At 38.4% G+C, this 19,449-nt stretch overlaps 1 protein-coding gene across 4 annotated transcripts in view; it reads right to left on the bottom strand.

Moving 5' to 3' along the window:
- LOC110829355 (thrombospondin type-1 domain-containing protein 7B) overlaps positions 1 to 19,449 on the bottom strand; it is a 157,626-nt gene that overhangs the window by 74,357 nt on the left and 63,820 nt on the right. For all 4 annotated transcript variants that reach the window (XM_087343731.1, XM_087343740.1, XM_087343720.1 and 1 more), the window contains exon 2: positions 6,969 to 7,066. The gene's annotated coding sequence lies outside the window, so the exon portion shown is untranslated. The remainder of the gene's footprint in view (positions 1 to 6,968; positions 7,067 to 19,449) is intronic.

Below are 19,449 nucleotides of genomic sequence, written 5' to 3'. Positions count from 1 at the left end.
TTACAGAAGATAAAATCTACAGCACGCAAAGCAAACTGACAGCAGGAATACATGAAATGTGTAGTCATGAACTCAATTTAAGAAGCCAAGAACAACGCAGATAAATTGCATAGAAGTAAAACAATCTGAGAAGTGCCTAATTCAAACCTCGATCTGAGTCACGAAATATAATGACAGTGGAACTTGGTCGATGTTCATGGACATAAAATATATCTTTATATAACTGAAATTGTGGATGAGGTCGTCGTGATAAACAACTATAGAACACTAAGAAATATAGGCACAAGAAAACCGAGAAACAGAAAAACGAAAGGAGACGAAAGAATGGATAAATATAGAAAGAATAATGTGGAGGCAAATAAGAAACAGAAGAGAAAAATGAAATATAAAGACACAGACATTAAAATGGCATGAAGAAACGAGTGACAGCAATAGCTTGCTCGTTCAACAGGAGTATGGTGTGCCAGCGGTACACGCAGTGCATGTGAATGTAGAAGCAACGTGACGTGAATGCGCCGCCACAGCAACTGCGTCTCTATCCAGCCAGCGTCCTCATCACACGACGGCAGATGTTGGCTTGGCTACGGCTTCTATTAAAATTTAAAATCTCTGTTATACGAAGTGCAGTGATGTTTTACAGAATGAGGTGAGCTGATCTAAGTACGGTGCAATTAGAAATTTGTTACAAAGTCACTATAAAAGTTTAGAATTTCAGTTGATGTAATACCGTCTAGAATTCTACAAATTCACAAAAATTCCAGTCCGTTATTCCTCACACGTGTTTATAACAGTAGGCCATAGTATCTTGTTTAAGCAGCACAGTGCAAGGACCTTGTTGTCAGCCAAGCGCCTGATAACCTAATCTGGATTACTTCATTTTATATATTTTCACTTTATTCTATTTCATAGGTAACAGTCTTTCTTGAGAAACTAGCATTCACTTAGATAATCAAAAATTCTCCGCCTTCTATGGACCCTAAAGGCTCACTACGTGCTCAAAGGTGCCTGCCACTGGTTCGAATTCTGAGACGAATTCAATTCATACTTTTACCTCACATTTAAGATAAATTTTTAATATATTTTCCATCTGTGCCAAGGTCTTCCAAATATCCTTTCGCTTAGGTTTTCCAAGCAGAATTTCATATCACTTTTAATGTCTCCCTGCCAGTCTATGCTCCTTGATTTGATCATACGAATAAAATTTGGTGATCACGATGATAACGTTTTCCGAGAATGGCGGCCACTCACGCCTGTTAAAAAACAGAGATCGCCTTCAGTCGTCACTATAACCAAACGTGAAGAAAGGAGGAGGGCAACGGAACGGCAGCTGACGGATTGATCGTTCCTGTGATTTATTGGAAACCGATACGAAAATTTCAGACGGATTTAACCTGAGGTAAGTAACAGATTCAACAGCAAGAGTCTTACGGCTATGGCAGCAGAAAGGACCTAATTCGGCCAGTCCTGAGGTACTACATTTTCTTCTGCAAATTATAAACGACTCAGCGACAGCCCTGATGATGGAGGACCTCTGAAACGTCGGTAATTTTCTACGATTGTACACCATTCCAGAAGACAGTAATCTTCACACTCGCAGCTGTTAGAACATGAATTCTTCATTATTTTAAGATATTCCGTTTTAAATTGAATATTAAAATGACCCTTCAAAAATGAGCTTTGAAGGTGTGATTTTAATGAACTACCTCAAGATGTGATCCAACAGTGAGCTTTAGTGTACACAGCCATGTACTTAAAAGCAAGCAAGAATAAATGAGTCACAGCACAAAGAGTCCTATGTGATTTGCCAGTGAATGGGTCGGAAACTTCAGCTCACAAAGTGACAAAGGATTTTCATGTCTTTTCTTAGAATGCATTACGTCAGAGAGACGAGGAAATACTTTGTCAGACTTAATCTTTGCGATTTCCTCGCACTGTTGTGTATCTACTTCTTTATTGAGGTCACTGTACGTCTCCCACTTGAAACCAACATGTTGATCGGAGAATCGGTGGCTTATTTATACTGAATCTTGGCCTAGTAGTTACATGAATAGGTTGAAATGGCTCGGAGTAGTTTTGACCGGTTGTGTTTTGATGACGGTGGTCGACTTTGTGGTTTTGTAAAAACTTTAATCGGCTGGTTACTTAGTAACACTGTCCATCGTCACAGAACTGCCTCAAACAAAACAAGATATAGGAAAGCTGAAATCCTTAATCAATTACTGTTCGACATTAAACGTCTACCGTAATTATGTCTGATGTGTAAGAATTTTCTCCTCGATTCGTTTCGAAAGGCCTTGAACTAGACGAACCTCTTCTGGTTCCTTAAAAGGCGGGTAATTTAATGACCAGTTAAGCACGTATTAACTTGTAAAGAATGCCTCTGCTCTGTGTTGTTTGTTCCATAGGCCGGCAAGAGCCACATTTTCATTTAACTGCCCCTCTCTTTCCATTACAACACAAACAAAGTCTGAGCCATGAAGCTCAACTGTCCTGAGCTGAGGGAGATTCAGTTCCCTGCCGGCTCAGTATTGATGGATCGTGCCACAGCCTGCGGCTGAGCGGCTTCACCTCACGATTTTCAGTCTCCGTTTCAACGAAATGAAGTAAATTCCAAACATAGAATTACACACTGTCCGCACAGCATAACAAAACCATGTCTTCTTTTCAAGTCGTTCTTGTTACCACATTAAACACTTCTTTTTTATGAGTATACACACGCGTTATTTTAACATACAAGTGAGATGATGCTTTTGACTTCGTTAATAATCTGCTTTATTTTAGACTTGGAACATTTAAACTTTGGAAGTCCCGACTTCGTCTTCGGGTAAAATGGAAGAGAAACGCGCCTATTCTGAAAATGGTTCTCTTCTGGGTTGTTGCGCCATGTAGTATGCTAGAAATTTACTGGAGTTTCATAGGTGCTTAAGACACGTATTCTGTTGGAACCGGTATACCGAGCTGTACCCAATCGGTATGCCACAACTAGTCTACCAGATCAAACAGAACAGGCGTCTTCCTCCTCTCTTTACCGGCAGACGAAAAAAGAACCGTCATTTCAAACGTTGTGATTTCTTTTTACTTTTTCAAAAACAGGAGATGATGAAGCCCAAAAGAAAGTTGTAAATATTTTAGGTATTAGTGAGAGTTCAAAAGGAGAGACAAACCAATTTGGTAGCTGAAAGCGAGACTTCTTCGGCTGCAGTAAAGTTCGCATGCGTACATATAAACGACTATATTGTGATTCAACATAAAAATACACACATCTACTGCGATTTGTTTAAGTGTTTCTTTGGATTTTGACCATTGTTTAAATAAACATTTTTATGGATATAACGCGCCATCGTCAGAAACCTTTAGATTACACCCATTACGAGTTGAAAAAGAGCCTTTGCAGTAAAGATACCTCCAGGCAGTCTTTCGGTTTGCGTGGATTGTGATAACCTTAAATTCATACTAAGAGCTTCCAAGGGTGACTACATTTAAAGTCCACTTCTAAGACAACAAATGTTAAAACAATACGAAAGTAACCCAACATGAAAGATTAGAAGACAATTTTTCCATCGGATAGGCAGGTTCTGACCAGATTTGTCCGATCTCACTTGCAACGAATCCAGTAAGTTGAATGACGTTAACCGGGAACACTCTTCAGAAGACGTTCTGGAAAATGGTTTCTATGTACTGACACTGCAAGTGCTGTTGTACCTTCCTTTGTTTCGAGCACGACAAAACTTTGCCATTCTGAACCCGTAAAGAATACCCTGCCACTGAGGAAAAGGATGTACGCGTAACGGCGTTCCTCTGGTTATAAACCGGGTATCCCTTGTAGCTCGTTTCGTATGTAAGCAACCATCGACCGTGCTTATGATATTATACGTACAAATTTATGTTGAAAGTTTTTCTCAACTGGCTCGGCAAGATGTATAAAGTATGAGAATAAGGGTTGTAAAAACCTTTAAGGACGAAGAAATGGTCGAGATATGGAGAGTGGATAGGGACCGGGGGTAATTTAATTTTTTTATTATATTACCCATCCCTCAAGGTAAGATAAATCGTTAAGGCTGTGGGATAAAGATCCAGAGAAGGAGAGTCTACAATGACTGCACTAGTATAACGGCGGTTTAGGCAATTTAATGCCCGTATCGGCCCCATATCCTCTCCAATGACAACTTGCCCTTCGTCTTACACTTCGTCTGGGTTTATCACCTTCAGCCACTTGTTTTCAACCGTCCTACCACATGACACTTCCATATCTTTCTGAGTGAATTAACATCTTCCACTTTCTTGTCTTCTTACTTTCTCTCTATTTCAGTAATTATCTTCAGTTTCATTCAGTCGTCCTTGTACATCCAGTTAAGGATTTTACAGTTTTCATTCTTCTTTTGTCTCTGTCAACCAACCCGTGTCTTTCTACCGTATTAAACTACATGTTTAACCCAAATTACACACACTGTTACAAAATTATTTCGTTATTTCTCCTCTGTGTTTCCATCTGGCTGCTAGGCGATCATCACAGTTCAACTGCGCAAAGAGCATTCACGCATCCAGCTGTATCGTTGCTTGGCAACCCTTTAATGCATCTAGCAATCAGCTTTCAACGCCAATAATGATCAATGGGCTATAAATTCATAATAAATACGAAGCTTTGTTACTTAACGCAATTTACAGGCAATTTTGGAAAAAAATTATTTTGGACAATACGAACAGATATTCACAAGATTTCGGTAAGTTTATTACTTGATCAACCAACACCATCAAACAAGGTCCTTCATGAAAAATAAATAGTCGCTCAGCTGGTCAAAATATTGAACCTCAAGGTACACAATACCCCACGCTTGGTTCTTATCCTGAGCCAGATAAATGCAGTCCATACAATTAGACCATGTTTTTCAATTATCAACATTAATACCATCCATCTGCCCTTATGCCTTATAATGGTTTATTCTCTTCATGTCTGTCAATTAAAACCCTGGACAAATTTGTGCTACATGTCCCGCCAATATAATCGTCCTTAATTCTAACGCAATACTAATATTTGCTAAAGTACAAATTATAAATCTCACTGACATGCAGTATTGTTATTCTCTATTACTTCCGCCCGTAGAAGTTCAAATATTATCCTCAGGACACTGATCTCCAACATAAACATGTTAAAATTGAAAATGCTATAAAAACTGTGTAAATAGCACGCAAATTGCATGTAAGTACTGGAAACAAATATTATATTAGTGCCCGTGCTGAAAGACTAAGAAAAAAATGCAAAACATCTGCGAGCCTGGGCTGCGTAACAATAAAATGAAACGGAAGATGGAAATGGCAAGGGGGGAGCAAGACACCTTATGCGCCTTCGTCTCCTCCCCTTCCCCGTACCTCGGACCATTGGACCTCAACCTGTGTCTATGTTAACGGTCAACGAAGCTTGGAGATTGCTTGTGACAAGAATGTATCACGCAATTCTGTCTCCGTGTTCCAAACAGTTTGGCTGAAGTGAAATGTCCAGGAAAAGTCGCAGAATATCAGCACGAAGAAATACAGTGACTTGGGCAAACAAATGTCTGTTACAAATAGCTGAAATATATTTTTCACAGAACTTGATCTCACTTGCTGTCTGAAGTAAGAAATCTACCAGCATTAGTTTCTTCCTGAGCACATACAGTTAATATGCACTTCACCTTGTCCTACACAGTGTTTCAAAATGTGTTCCTTCCGACTTTAAAAAAGTGCAAAACAAAGTTACAACTCGAATTAAGCGGAAATCTAACAGCAAAATTAATACGATGCTGTGCACAATTATCAGATTCTACTGGCTGAATCACCGGGTGAATTATAAGCTATGGCATACACACCAAACTTCGCTGTAAATAAATATAAAATCAAAATATCTATGTGGAACGTGCAATAGTAAGAACCAAAGAGCAAAAATTGTCAGACAATGAAACAAATAAGTAAATTAGAATAAAAGGACACCTTTTCTCCAACCATACAAGAATTACAGAAATAAAATGTAATTATTATGCAAAAATAACGGGCATTATTAAGATAAATTTAAGCACAGATGTTATCAGAAAAAATTAAACACAAGATGGCTGTCCTACGGGATGTTGCGCTCAGCAATCATCGCCCTGATGATGGAGGCAGTAGCACCTCTACCAGACTACAAGGCGCAATACAAATAAGACAGTCATGAACCTAAAATCTCACCAAGCACACAAAACACAGCAAAAGTAGCTTTGAAATACAATATGAGGCATGGATATCTGTGACAATCACTGGTCATTATACAGGATGAGCAAGAAAGAACTTCACATTTTCAAATTGATACTAAAACAAGTGCGGCTTACTCAGAACTTTACATCCACACGAATCAACGGAGAAACTCTCAACGTTTAGTTTAAAATGGCCCTGGTGGTTGTAGTTGTGCGTCTCCGCTAGATGCCACTAGTCTCGCAAATGGACACCCCCACAACAGAGAAGTTGGTATGTCCTGCAGTTAGCGAAGAAAGAGTCTGTAACAGCTGTGCAACGTAAATGTCGCAATTTCAAATGGAACCACCCAACCAAGAATCCATTTACCCTGATACAAAAAATTCTAATCACTAGGAACACTCTGCAGAAAGTTTTGGGACGAGTTGGATTATTGTCTCGACATCTGCAGTGTAATTCGAGAAGCATGTATAATGTCTCTGTGAGGAGTGTACAAAACTTTAACTAGTGCAGGGGCGAAGTTCTAAGTACGCCGCATTTGTGTTCTGCCATTTTGAAAGTCTACAGTTATTTTGTGCTCACCCTGTGCATAAACCAGCTTGCGAATAAGATTTATAAGGGCTTCGCGGAGTATTGGCTACTATAAAGCAAGCAGAATAAAAGAATTCCAAATACGGAAAGCAAAGAAGCTCAACCTTATCCTTAAATAAATCGACTTCATATCCCATATGAATACATAATTCAGTTTGGATAGACACTTCACTTACTGTGACGATTCTGAGTGACTGGTAATGACAATGTGAAAAGCGTGATCCAAGAATTCGAGCTACGGACTTCTTGTAACGGCGGCCCGGTTACCAGCTTCCTGCAACACAAAAACAAGCAAAGTCTCATCTGCTTGATTTGAAATTCATCGTGATGCCCCACTGCGTGACCCCAGCTTCATCTCCAGAAGCACCGTCATATGTCAATCCATCGTAGAAACATCAGTTTCACTTTAGTCTCCCCTTTATCTGTTGTGAAAATATCAGTTCCACATACAGGCCCAGAAAATATATGGATAAACAGAGCGTCGCAAAAATATGTATACAGCGGCAATTTTGTCATGGTTTGGTTTATTAAATTGTCCTTATTTCAATCAGTGACTAGTACATATAACATTCTGTATATCTGTTACAATCACGCCAGTCTCGCCTTCGTATGCCACTTAAACATATAAGCCTGTTTAGTTCCTATTGTCAGTGTAATTTGGATACATATGTGTTGTTAAAACACCATTCCCGCTTTTATCTCCCATAGACAGACCTACAAATGAGACTTGAAGTTCTCACGGCGGTGAAAATGTCAATATTGGAGTTCATGGTAGTAATGGTCTTACAGTAGACACCAACATTTCGCAGAAAGATAATGTCTATTTCTTCTCACAGAGAAATATCTTATGGAAATATTAACACAATTTCCCTCTACCACATAAGTTTATCAGTCTATAAAACCTAAGCACCTAGAAAATATAATTAAACATGGGTTATATGAATTTTGACAGAACATAAGACACAGTTTAATTAAACAAAGTAAGAATTAATCAACCTTGTAAATTTATATGATACGAAAGCATCATGTCCACTTTTACAAAATTTCATTTGACCCTTGAATGAAAACAAGCAGGGAAATAAGATGAAAGTGTAGGGCCATAAGGTGAAAAAAGAGGGAAAGACAAGGGGTGGAATATTACATCCTGTACACACAAATCTTTTAGTAGGTTGATCTCTTACACATGGATCTTACTACAGGTCGGTTTTAAGTCAAAGGCATCGTACAATATTTCTAAGTATACAGCATTCCATAATTATTTATGAATGTACACCTATCATATTAGATCTGTGACAGATGAAGAATTGTATTGGAACATACATACAAACAGAAAAAGTGCTACTTTTACATTACATTTATTTAAGAAAAAAATTGTATATGTATGCGCATGCGCGTAGGGAAATGAAACAGCCACAACAGTGAGAAGGCACCATTTCTGTAAAATATATCGCAACCATTATGTGCAAAGCTTTGGCGTTCGTCGAGTGATCGCCCCACATCAGCTTAACAGTGCGGTACCACGAAGCCAGCAGCAGTTTGAGAAATGACATCGTTTGGGATAAACACAGAACTGTCTGGTTACTGTTTTATGTATCTGCCCACAATCCTCTTATCCCTGCCAATGCTGTGAATACCAGGCCGATATAAGAAGGCTGAAGGAAAACGGAATGAAGTTCATATTATAAGATACGCCCATTATTGTAAAATACGTCATAGGCAAACAACAAAAAGAAAGCGTTTGCCAGTGGCGCATAATGAACAGAAGAAACACAGAATCTCTGCAATGCTTTCGGCTCTGCGACTGAAACTATTTACATACTGGAGCTGACAGCTTTAGAAAATACATTTCTTCTGAATACTGTTTGACATCCTGTGGTCAATGTTACCATTATAACTGACTCTATGAAACAGAATCCTTGAAAAAACTGATAAGCCATCCAGCTTTTAGAGAAGTACCCTAAGGTTCAGTACCACGCCCACAAGAACCCAAATACTTAGGTGTCATAACCGTCAGCTCACACTAAAAATTGCTTTATTCCAGGTATAAAGCCGTTTCAAAAGCGATGTCAGATGAGCATTACTAACCTTGCGCTAAAGCGCAGAATTACGCTCTCTTTTTGCAGTCTTATCTGTGTGCGTAGAGTACAAAGGTTTCGCCAAAACAGAAAAAGGTCATTTTCGAAATGACCGATTCATCAGTGTAAGAATGGAAGTCAAATGGTTGGTATATGTACTCTTTGAAACTTTCACGGCGAGTGTATGCTACAAAATCCCCTCGGGCGATCGGCCGAGTTTAGGCTGATGGCCCCAGACGATTTTATAGCAACTGGTACATGTATTATGCGGGCAAACACTCTGTATCAAGGCGTTGGTTTCTTATTAGCCCACAGAAACTGCTCATCCATAGATATTTCAGTCGCACAAGATAAACGGCCCAGCCACGAGCCACTGATGCGAAATACGCCTGAAGTAACTCGTCAAGTACGTCTTGCTTCGTGTTGACGCACAAGTTTGGAACACATCGCGGGGCTCCACTGCAGCAGCACACAGCTTCGGGGGATCACTGAAGATCTCTTTCCCACACTGCCATATCAACTACAAAGTTCCTGACAAGTTAAATACTGAGCATTATAGCTCAGTGACAGTACAGTAACCTTGTATTTGAAGAGTACCTGTTGCAGAGCAAACATTCTGCCTTCGAGGAAATTCCATGACAGAACCTTATAAATGACAAACTATAACCACTTTCCTTCATATTTTGGCCTTTTATACCCGAACAAGATGGCACAGTGTTAACGTTCTACAATTTAAGTCGACAGCCACGTCTCCATCTCTCCAGTAACTGATTAAAATAGTCCACGACCACGTCTTTAGATCAATTTCCATAATTATTTTTATGTAACATCTGTATCGATACAGCATTGTTAAATAACACAAGAGTCAACAGTATTGCTATGTATAATCTATTTTGAATGGACACGAGTACACAGCCTCCAATCGACTACGCGAGATTTGAGGTTCTACTTGTCCAGTTTATTTATCGATACTCTCAACAAGACCTGGAGGTCCAAGCCTTGATTGTGACGAAGCAGTATTAAGAATGGCAAAATGGATAGTGTGAATGGAAGTTGTCACGGTCTATTTAAAGGTACCGTTAAAACATTCGCTTGGAGTAATTGCGACAAATTCACTCTCCTTGAACAAATACTAAATCACGTATTTTGCAAACATAAAACAATCATTCTAACCTCTACATTATACAATTCCCTGCCCGGTACACAGATTTCCTAATGATGACGGGTGGAAAGCTTCCATATTGATTATATGTGCTGCACTCGTAAAACCGCGTGCACCAAACAAGGTTTCATGAACGGGTATCTCTCATTCGCTTGTCTGTGTGATTGCACTGAACAAGATATTTAAATTGGTAAACCCACTTCGATTTAACTAATTTGTTACAATTAAGTAAGGTTTTCGGGCTCAGTCAGACCTAACTCGATTGTCAGACTGAACACACTGGAGCAGTTGCCCGAATGGGAAGCCTGCTTATGCAACTAGCGAGGCAGATCAATAAGGAGGAAATGGTACAGTAACAATGTTATGTTAAAACAGGGAGCGGCTTCTATGGTTTGCTGCAACCGGTCGCCAGTAACTACGTTACACTGCCATAGGTTTGCTTTTTTAAATCCCTCTCTTCTAAGAACTTTAAAAATTTCAGCTGACCGAAGAATTTAAGTTATAAACGAGTAGTCACTTATGAGAAACTCTAACCCAGTTTTTGGCACTTCTTATATGTGTTTTAAATGTCCCGGGTTCAATTTTGGGCCCTCTCCTGACTTAAGGCTTTAATAATTTTAGGTATGATTCGAGGTTTTCACTGCGGTGAGTATGAAGATTTCTGTCTTCTGTATATATTTACAACTGACGCCAGAACAAGTGAACAAACGGGCCGCTGTCTTTATAGTTTTATGATGAAGGGAATGGTAGTGGGTACTAACAGAATTCCTCTATGACTCCAATGTTACACAATTGTTTCCTTCTTTCAGTTATCCGGGGAGCGCGTGTGTCCACAAACAATGCCTTATTATCATTTAATACTCAAATGTAGTTTAGTGGAAAGCCATAACAAAGCAGCAACAATATAAGCAATAGTCCACAGTTGGAGTAATCGTTGCATACGTGATGCTGAAGAGAAATTACTTCGTCGTTATGTTACGTAGCGTAGCTCAACAACCGCCCGCAGGAGATCAACAGTTTACAACAATATTAATGTGCTATTATAATGTTTTATTGCCTGCTGTAATATGACAACAAGCCACTAGAGAGTAGCATGATTGTAGAAACAATGTTATCATATTAAAATGGTGTACTGTGACAAGATGCTTCAGAACGTAATACTTGACGAACTTCATACAATAGAAATACCTAGAATAAACTGCATTTATGTTACTTTCTTTATATTCTTTATAAATGTTTCCGTTCTCTGTATGTGGACAGATTACCAGCTGATTTGGCTTTGCTACCTAAAGAACTAAATAGTATTATCCATAAAGTTATTTTGAAAATGATTATAACATTAGTTGCAGGCGTGATAACCATTAATTCATCCTGAGATCCAAATACGTATTCTATTCAGAGTTGTTTCTCGCGATAAAGCGGCACTAGTTTAAAGATTCTCTCAAATCGACGCGGTAGCGGTACAAAGTTACACAGCACACTTTAGGAAGCGCTGTGTTGTACCGTACCGCATTGGTTTCAGAGAACCTCAAGCCTACAGTGCGACTCTTGAGGTAGCGTCACTGTGTACTGCCCACAAACAGCGTTAAACCTCCAGTAAAGGAAACTTCATCACTAAATGCCGTAAAAACTACACAAACTTCACCATATTTTGTAACATTTTATGTTCCCAAAGAGACGAATATGAAGATGGCTGTCTACTGGGATATGGGACCGTGGAGACTAGGAACTATTAACCGATGTTTGAGAGAAGCATCAGAAAGTAATCTCCTCTGGAAGTCAATAAATATCTATCACACTGCACGGACTAGATCCCTGAAGACAGCCATCTTTTTACCATATTCTAAAAGAACTGAAGTAAAAGCCTCCCACAACGTGCGACACATTCTAAAGTTCATTCTCGACAACCGAAGCAATCGCCACGAACTATATGTTTCTGGAGCACTTTTCTGTTCCAGAGTTGTTAATATGCAGGCACACTTTTGTAAGAGGTCAATTTAAGAACGCTGTTTTAAGCTTTAATCAAATTTAGTTTCTACGTTAGCAGCTGGGAGTACTGGTAAAACGCTTTACACCCCTGAAGCTGTTGACAATCCAGCAGACAGTTCGAGGGTGCGCGAGAGACATACGGGCACAAATTGCACTGAACACGAGAAACAATTGAAGATAGGATGCCATTCCGAATGGACTGTGGAGACAAGTGCCCGTTTGTTAGTACTTTACCGGGCTGTTCTGGTCTATAGATTCACACTTCAGTTGCCTGCAGGAGGGCTTGGGAAGATAACAATAGAAATAGAATTAGACCTATAAGCCTATTCATTGTGATGGCAATGCCGCCTTTCAGTGCAAGCATAATGCTATGAGAAAGTGGAGGTACATGTCCACATTCGTCTTCAAATAGAGGTGATCGGTCAGGATAACGTTCCGGACGATTTGACTCCAGGGAAAGAGCGCCATATGCACACTGGAGTAAAGTACACATCTGTCTTTGAAATGGTGGAAAACATAAAAATCGCACAATCCTACTGGGAACTGAAGTCAGAAATCATTACACGAAGGCGGCTTAACTTTGCAATATATTTCTTTAATATCAAATTTATAATTAAAATGGCATAATAAGTGACAGTCGATGGCAGAATAGAAACCAGACATCTATCAGAGCAACGGTGCGAATGAGAAATTTTATAATCGTCTTAGCCATGTGATATAGTTTGTTCAGGATATTACCTAAATAACAAGAAAATAACTAATGCAGTGCAAATTTTACCAGATAATAAAAAACAACAAAACAAATAAGTGAATTTAAATTATCACGAAATAAGCTCAGATGACTTACCAAACGCACTTCAAAATTTCAAATATTTTACTATTAAAGTATAAAACAAGCATAAGTTTAATAAATTACAAATGGTTTCGTAAACTAATGTCTAAGCGTTACGTTTGAAGTTATGCAAAAATATTTTAAATAAATTCTAAAATTCTGTGGTGAAAGACGAATGAAGTGATAGACAGAATGATAATAGAAATAAAAATGATCTTAAAATTCACGGTAAGACAAAACAAGAAATACTGACACACGTTATAAACTCCAGATACGTCGTATGTTTGAACGAATTGCCTCGTGAAGGAAAAACAGTGACGTGTTGATCCGTGTCATGTGCTGTATAAATACCAGATTACATTGAAGACTATGTTATCACAGTGGCAGAAACCCCAGACACGAGACCAGTCTCCATACGTGCTTTATTACATAGTTTGATGGTATTATAAAACAGGTGGAGCTACAGACTTCATCTTGTATCTACTGTCGAGAACCAGTCGCCGCACATGACGTTACAGGTCGGTTTTATGTGATTTTCTGTTTCCCTTGGTATAACTTACACCAATCTATCCATTGTCCACACACTTTCATCAATTTAATCAACACCACATGCTCTCAGAAGGTGGTACATAAATAGCATGTCACTACCGCCATTTGATGCACAAATGTCTTGTCCGATCGACTGAAACTTGGTGCTGGCAGGAGGGATGAAAAAGTGGTCAGTAACTGAACACCTCAGAGATCAGCTCTTCAAACATAAAGAAAATTGAACAAGAAACACCGAGGAAAATTTCGTGGTGGTATTACGAATAAGACAAAAAAGAGTGGAAGGACGAAGCAGAAGGATATAAGAAGCAGAAATACGAATGGTAAGATAAAATTACGTTAAAACAGGATGGAAAGAAGAAGACAGTGAAAATATTGAAAATGTAACAGATGGATAAGAAAAAATGAATGAAACTTGTATGGAATTTGAATGACTGAGTGACTACTAGCTTCTCAAGGACTCTACTCCGTGGAAAATTTGGATAGCCAGAAAAAATACAAATAATCTCCCAACATACAAAATTAGATGCAAATCTCCTTACAAAATACAAAGATTCAACGTCATTAAACTATGAACCCATTACAGGTACCTGTCATAACGTCATTCAACATCCTCATTGTTCTTCGTTAAAATCAGTTTCATTTTTACACTTCATTTCCTCAGAATTCCAAATGGCCTCAATTCTACTAGGTTTTTGACCAAAATTCTGCATACTACATACTTCTGGATCGATCATTGTACGTGAGTTGTCAATTCCATTGTATGATCCTTAGTTTACTGCTATAACCAAAATATGAAGGCATAAATTGAAACTATGGAAGATATAAAGGACCATAACGAATTTGATTAGATAAACTGATGATTCAGTACATGTAAGATAATCAAGCATCGTATCAGACTGTAAAACAATGCCCATTTTAAAAGGTCCTTCCAAAACAGTTTTTAATATTATCCTTTCATCCCCATGTACTTCGTAGCAGAACAATTCCAATATGTTATTATACTAAAATCCTATTATATATCAAAATTAATTTATCTGTACATTTCCATCCCATCTCAGCCTCCCAGGTTTACTGTCCTTTCTGTTTTAGGAGAATATTAATTTAAACTAATATAAAACCGAATATCCTCACAGGAAACCGTACAAAGTGCATGGTAAAGTAATCCTTCATATAGCTGAGTCGCCAGTCACAAGAGATTTTATTCATTATTTCAGAAGACAAACAGAGGCGAATCTCCTGCTACTGCCTAATGCAAAATGTAAAGACTCAAGCGGTACCAATCGATGAGCCAGTGCGTCTGCTACTTTCGTTGCTATGGGAACGGTGTCGCTGGAATCGGGCGCTATCTGTACAGTAGGCAGAGGGAGGCCAAGATGTTATGGTTTGGTCCACTGCAAGCTTTGGCACAGCAATAGTATGGCATAGTTGTGGCGACAGTAAAACTGAAGAGTCTGTGCCATGCTCGGTAAAGAAGATTTCGAGAGCGAAAAACATATGAATTTTATATAATTATATTTTTGTTTTATTTGTGGATTTATTTGCTGTAAATGGCAATAACAATACGTCAAAGGATAAGATGATTAATGAACAAGGAAGGTGTCTGTGGGTTTGAAAAAGATCGGATGGAAATGGACAAAAAAGATATATTTAATTATGTTACTACGCCAATATATAATGCGATTTTATCATTAACCTACATTCAATAAATTAGTATTCTTTTTAAGAGTCGTTTTTAAACCTCAACGAACATCTATAAGAATTATGGCTGAAAAGCGTGACTCGTGAAATTAATTTTTATATGAAACAAATAAATTGTTCCCACAAAGATATGCCATAGAAGTGACTGTGATCACAGAGGACGTCAGCATCACCATGAATAAAGCGGCACAACGCGCTATTTCACACACTGCATTTGCTCAACTAAATTTAGTTAAAATATAAAACATATCTTCATTTGGCGTTACTTGGAACAAGTGAAAAATGGGACAAACAAATTTGATGTTATTGATGCTGGTTTTTATACCTGAAAATGGAGAAAATATGTTGATATATACCTAAGAGTCTACACGCCGTCACGTCAAATTCCAGACGAACGTCGTCACATTTTCGATTGCTTTTGTTGATGATATAATGTGTATATTTAATTTTTATTAGGTGAGCTCAGCACATTATAGACATAACGACAGGAAACGAGGAAACCGATATATATGGACAATAAACGTATTATAAGAAGAACATAGGCGAAAATGAAAATTCACAAAGAACGCGTCTGGAGTAATCGACTGTAGTAGGCGTATAAATATTTTCACTCTTGTCGTAATACACTATGGCTCATTTTCAAGGAATGTTGTTCTGTCCTCACGCAACTCACACAAGTTAAAACAGTATTAACCCTGTTGACGTATAATAACATAAAATCGCTGTCTGTCGCGGCCACACAGAACTCTCTCAGCGTGCAGCTCGGAATCAAGACGCAGCGGGTCGGTGACGGTTGTGATTTATGGCAGACCAGGGAGCTGTAGTGGAAACGCTTATTTAACGACGCTCGAATTGTTCCACAGTCAAATTTTTAAAATATCGTCAGCCCGATGCAGCTCGTAGATAATGAAGCACAATGAGCGGATATCAAATTGACCTTTTCTCTTCTTTTAGATTTAAAGTCTCGTTCTCCGAACAGTATTTCATCTCGCGTTATTTTGTGCAATAGCGGCACATTCGACATTTGTTGTCAAGTTCAGCTAAAAATCACAGATCTTAATGTGTTCTTTGAACAATGCCTAGTGGTTAACTGTATGTCCTGTCTGCCTTTAGCAATTAATAAGACTCCATCTTGTGTTTATGTTTCGTATGAAAACGGGAATTATTTCCTTAAACAAAATTAACAAGCTGATGTTTGTAATGGTGAAGTGTGGTGTTTTATTTGCGGTACGGATTGAATCGTAAGTATTAATTTGATAAGCTTCAGCTTCAAGGTGTTAATATTCCAAAGTACTAAATTAATCCGTCCTGATTAATCACCCAAGTGAAGAGTACTAACTATAAAACTCAACGTTGTTTACGTTATCCATCCTACTGTACCCTTTCTCCCTCTGGTATAAATAAACTCGTAAGATTTGTGGTTTTCACAGCGGTGAGTATAAAGATTTCTGTATTCTGGGTTGTTGCGCTGTGTAGTCATCAGGGCGATTCATCGCCCTGATGACGGAGCCAGTATGACCTCTGAAACGTTGGTAAACATCGACCAGACTACACAGCGCAACAACCCAGAAGACAGAAATCTTCATAAATAAACTCCTTAGGACTGTGTTCTGAACTTGCACGCATCCAATTGAGAATTATAAACTCATGAAAGGCTGTTGAATTAGCACAATTCACCAAATACAGAGTAATTCAAAGGTCCATGTGCGCCTGTAAGAACATGTTGTGGAGGTGGAAAATAATTAAAAAGTCCCTGTGCACACAGGGCGATGGCCCTGATGATAGAGGCAGAAAACACTTCTAAAACGTTGGCAAATTCCACCAGACTACATGACTCAACAACTCAGAAGACGGACATGTGTTGAAGGAGAAGTACCTCAAAGCACGCTACGTAAGAATGAGGGCGAATGAAAAATAAATAAATGATTTATAATACGAGAGGAACGAGAAAGCCAGTAACTGATTCACTGTCACACTGGTGTGTGCTTTCCTTTAGCAATTTAAACATCGAAAGGCAAACACCATTTTTACAGCAAACAGCTTCATCCATACAACAGCGTCTAAATTTCACCTCGATTCTGTCTGAATGACACATCAGTCATAACCACGCGCGCTAAACGAGAGATTAATTGATTCATGGTTTCTTTAATGACATTGCATCAGTAACAAAGGTTATATATAGCATCTAATTGAAGAAAAATTTAAAATTTTACATAAAGAAATTTGACTGACACCTTCAATCTATTCCACAATTACGGACATAAAACTATAACAGATAAAACATTTCAGGGATAGTGTTATGTCGACATACTTGGTTTACCTGGCATAAAGAAGAATGCGGACACCAGTGTTCGTGGTATATTTCAATATTCGGGTAAACAGATATAATGGTACACTATAGACAGTACTACTAGGCCAGAAATATGCAATACGAAGAAACGATTCTTTAAAAGTTTTTTGACAATGTTTGATTCATTATAGGAACAATATTCTTGTAATAGGAAGAAACAATAAAATACAGACAACAGGTGAAGAGGTAACATTGGCTTCCTATAGTTTCAACCTTGGAAACGTTTCTGGAGCCAAACAGACCCGGGCTATATCGATGGTCAAATAAAAAACATTCCCAGTGTCGGGAATCGAATCGAAATTCACTCTACCATCCTGGAACCAGGAATTCTACTGGCCGATATGACACAACTGTAAAACGTTCTCTATAAAAGCATGGTTCAGCGTGCCTTGAGTCAAATACACACGCGGGCCCGGCTGTGAAGTAGAGAGATTTCTTCACAGACGAAGTGACACTCTTGTACCACTCTTACGCCGATTCCGGACCGAAGCCATTTAAATATAAACTGTAGAACGTTTCCAGTGCAATATTCTTTCTTTCGTAGTATATAAACCGGAACGCAGATAACTTCGCATTCTTCTCGAGGCATGTGACGCACTGCAGTAACAACATGAAGCAGTCTACTTCTGACTGCAAGGCGACCGCCTGCAACATCCTGGGCAGACTACCCGCTAAACAGAGGAGTCAAAGAAGTTGCCGAGAAGGTACGGCGATCCACTGGTTCACGCAATAATGGAGGCTATTGTACAAGCTACCGAGCAGACAACTTACCACATAAAATAGTGCAAGAATTTTTTGAAGCTCGATGGAGAAGAGTATTTGCAAAGGCAAGCAGAAAAATTAAGACACTGGATCCTTAAACGTGTTTGAATTTGCTATTCAGTTAAAGGAAGCTAAACTCTAAACAGAATATTCAACAAGGATACAAAATGAATTCAGAGGAATTTTCTACACTATTTTATCATATTTCAGAAGATAATATTTACAGAAACGTCCTTTGTTCGCGAAATTAAGTCAAAGATAAAGATAAACTATCATTAAGAAGAAAAGTCTCCAGGATATAAACATTGAAAAACCTCGGAGTGTGAAGAGAACGTATAGGGCGAGACAAATGTTAACATTTCATTAAAGTGAACTTTAAAATTAATTAAACAAAAAGGCATCCGCGAACGTGTTACAAGGGTCCAAAAACTGGGAATTTTTGGCATCCCTAACCTCTCATACGCAATTAGGGTAAGAGGAAGATAATATTTTATTAAAGCAAACTTTACAAATAAGAAAACATACTCGTATCTTTGGACTTTCAGAAGAGGAGAACTTTGAAAATCCCTAACCTCCGGTATGCTATTAGGATAAGACGAAGATAAAATTTTATCGAGGAGACTAACTTTCAACTTGCCTCTATTCTGCGTCACAGGAAGAAGTAAAATGAACAAGGAGCAGGGTAATAATTACAATAAAGAATGCCGTGTGATGGTGTATGCCCAAATCTTAGAGATGGCATACCCTAAACTCAACACACCAAGAAGTGGCATATTAAAACTACGGTTCCTTTAGCAAACGCAGCTGCGGGCAAGACCTTGTTAACAAGGACGAGAAGAACAGGATTATTACACTGCAGAATCAACTTAATGCAAAATTTCATCGACAGAAAATATGAAACAGCTTTAGTACAAAACTGTTATTAACCAATCTATTCGTAATTTTTAAAATTTTAACTGCCGTTGGTACAATTACCCAGCTGTTTAATATAATTAAAATCTGCGCTACGGCGGACTGTTCGATGACGTCTTTCTTTGCATTCCTATCAAATTACTGCCATTTATCATAGGCCATTACATGACCAAATTACGCAAGCTTTGTAGCTCTAATTTCATAACGAAGAATTAAAATGTCCGATATAAATTAACATGTATGGTTTAGATAAAAATGCCAACCGGCGTTCTGTAACTGTAAATACACCTTGTAAGCGTCGATTTCAGTCGTCTGTGTGGTAACCCCG

Source organism: Zootermopsis nevadensis, unplaced genomic scaffold (genome assembly GCF_977971745.1).
Source record: "Zootermopsis nevadensis isolate Lab colony 2312 unplaced genomic scaffold, Znev_1.0 Znev_ptg000001l, whole genome shotgun sequence".
NCBI classification, from domain to species: Eukaryota; Metazoa; Arthropoda; class Insecta; order Blattodea; family Termopsidae; genus Zootermopsis; species Zootermopsis nevadensis.
The sequence above is the reverse complement of the archived record's forward strand: the minus strand, read 5'-3'. Positions and strand labels throughout refer to the sequence as shown.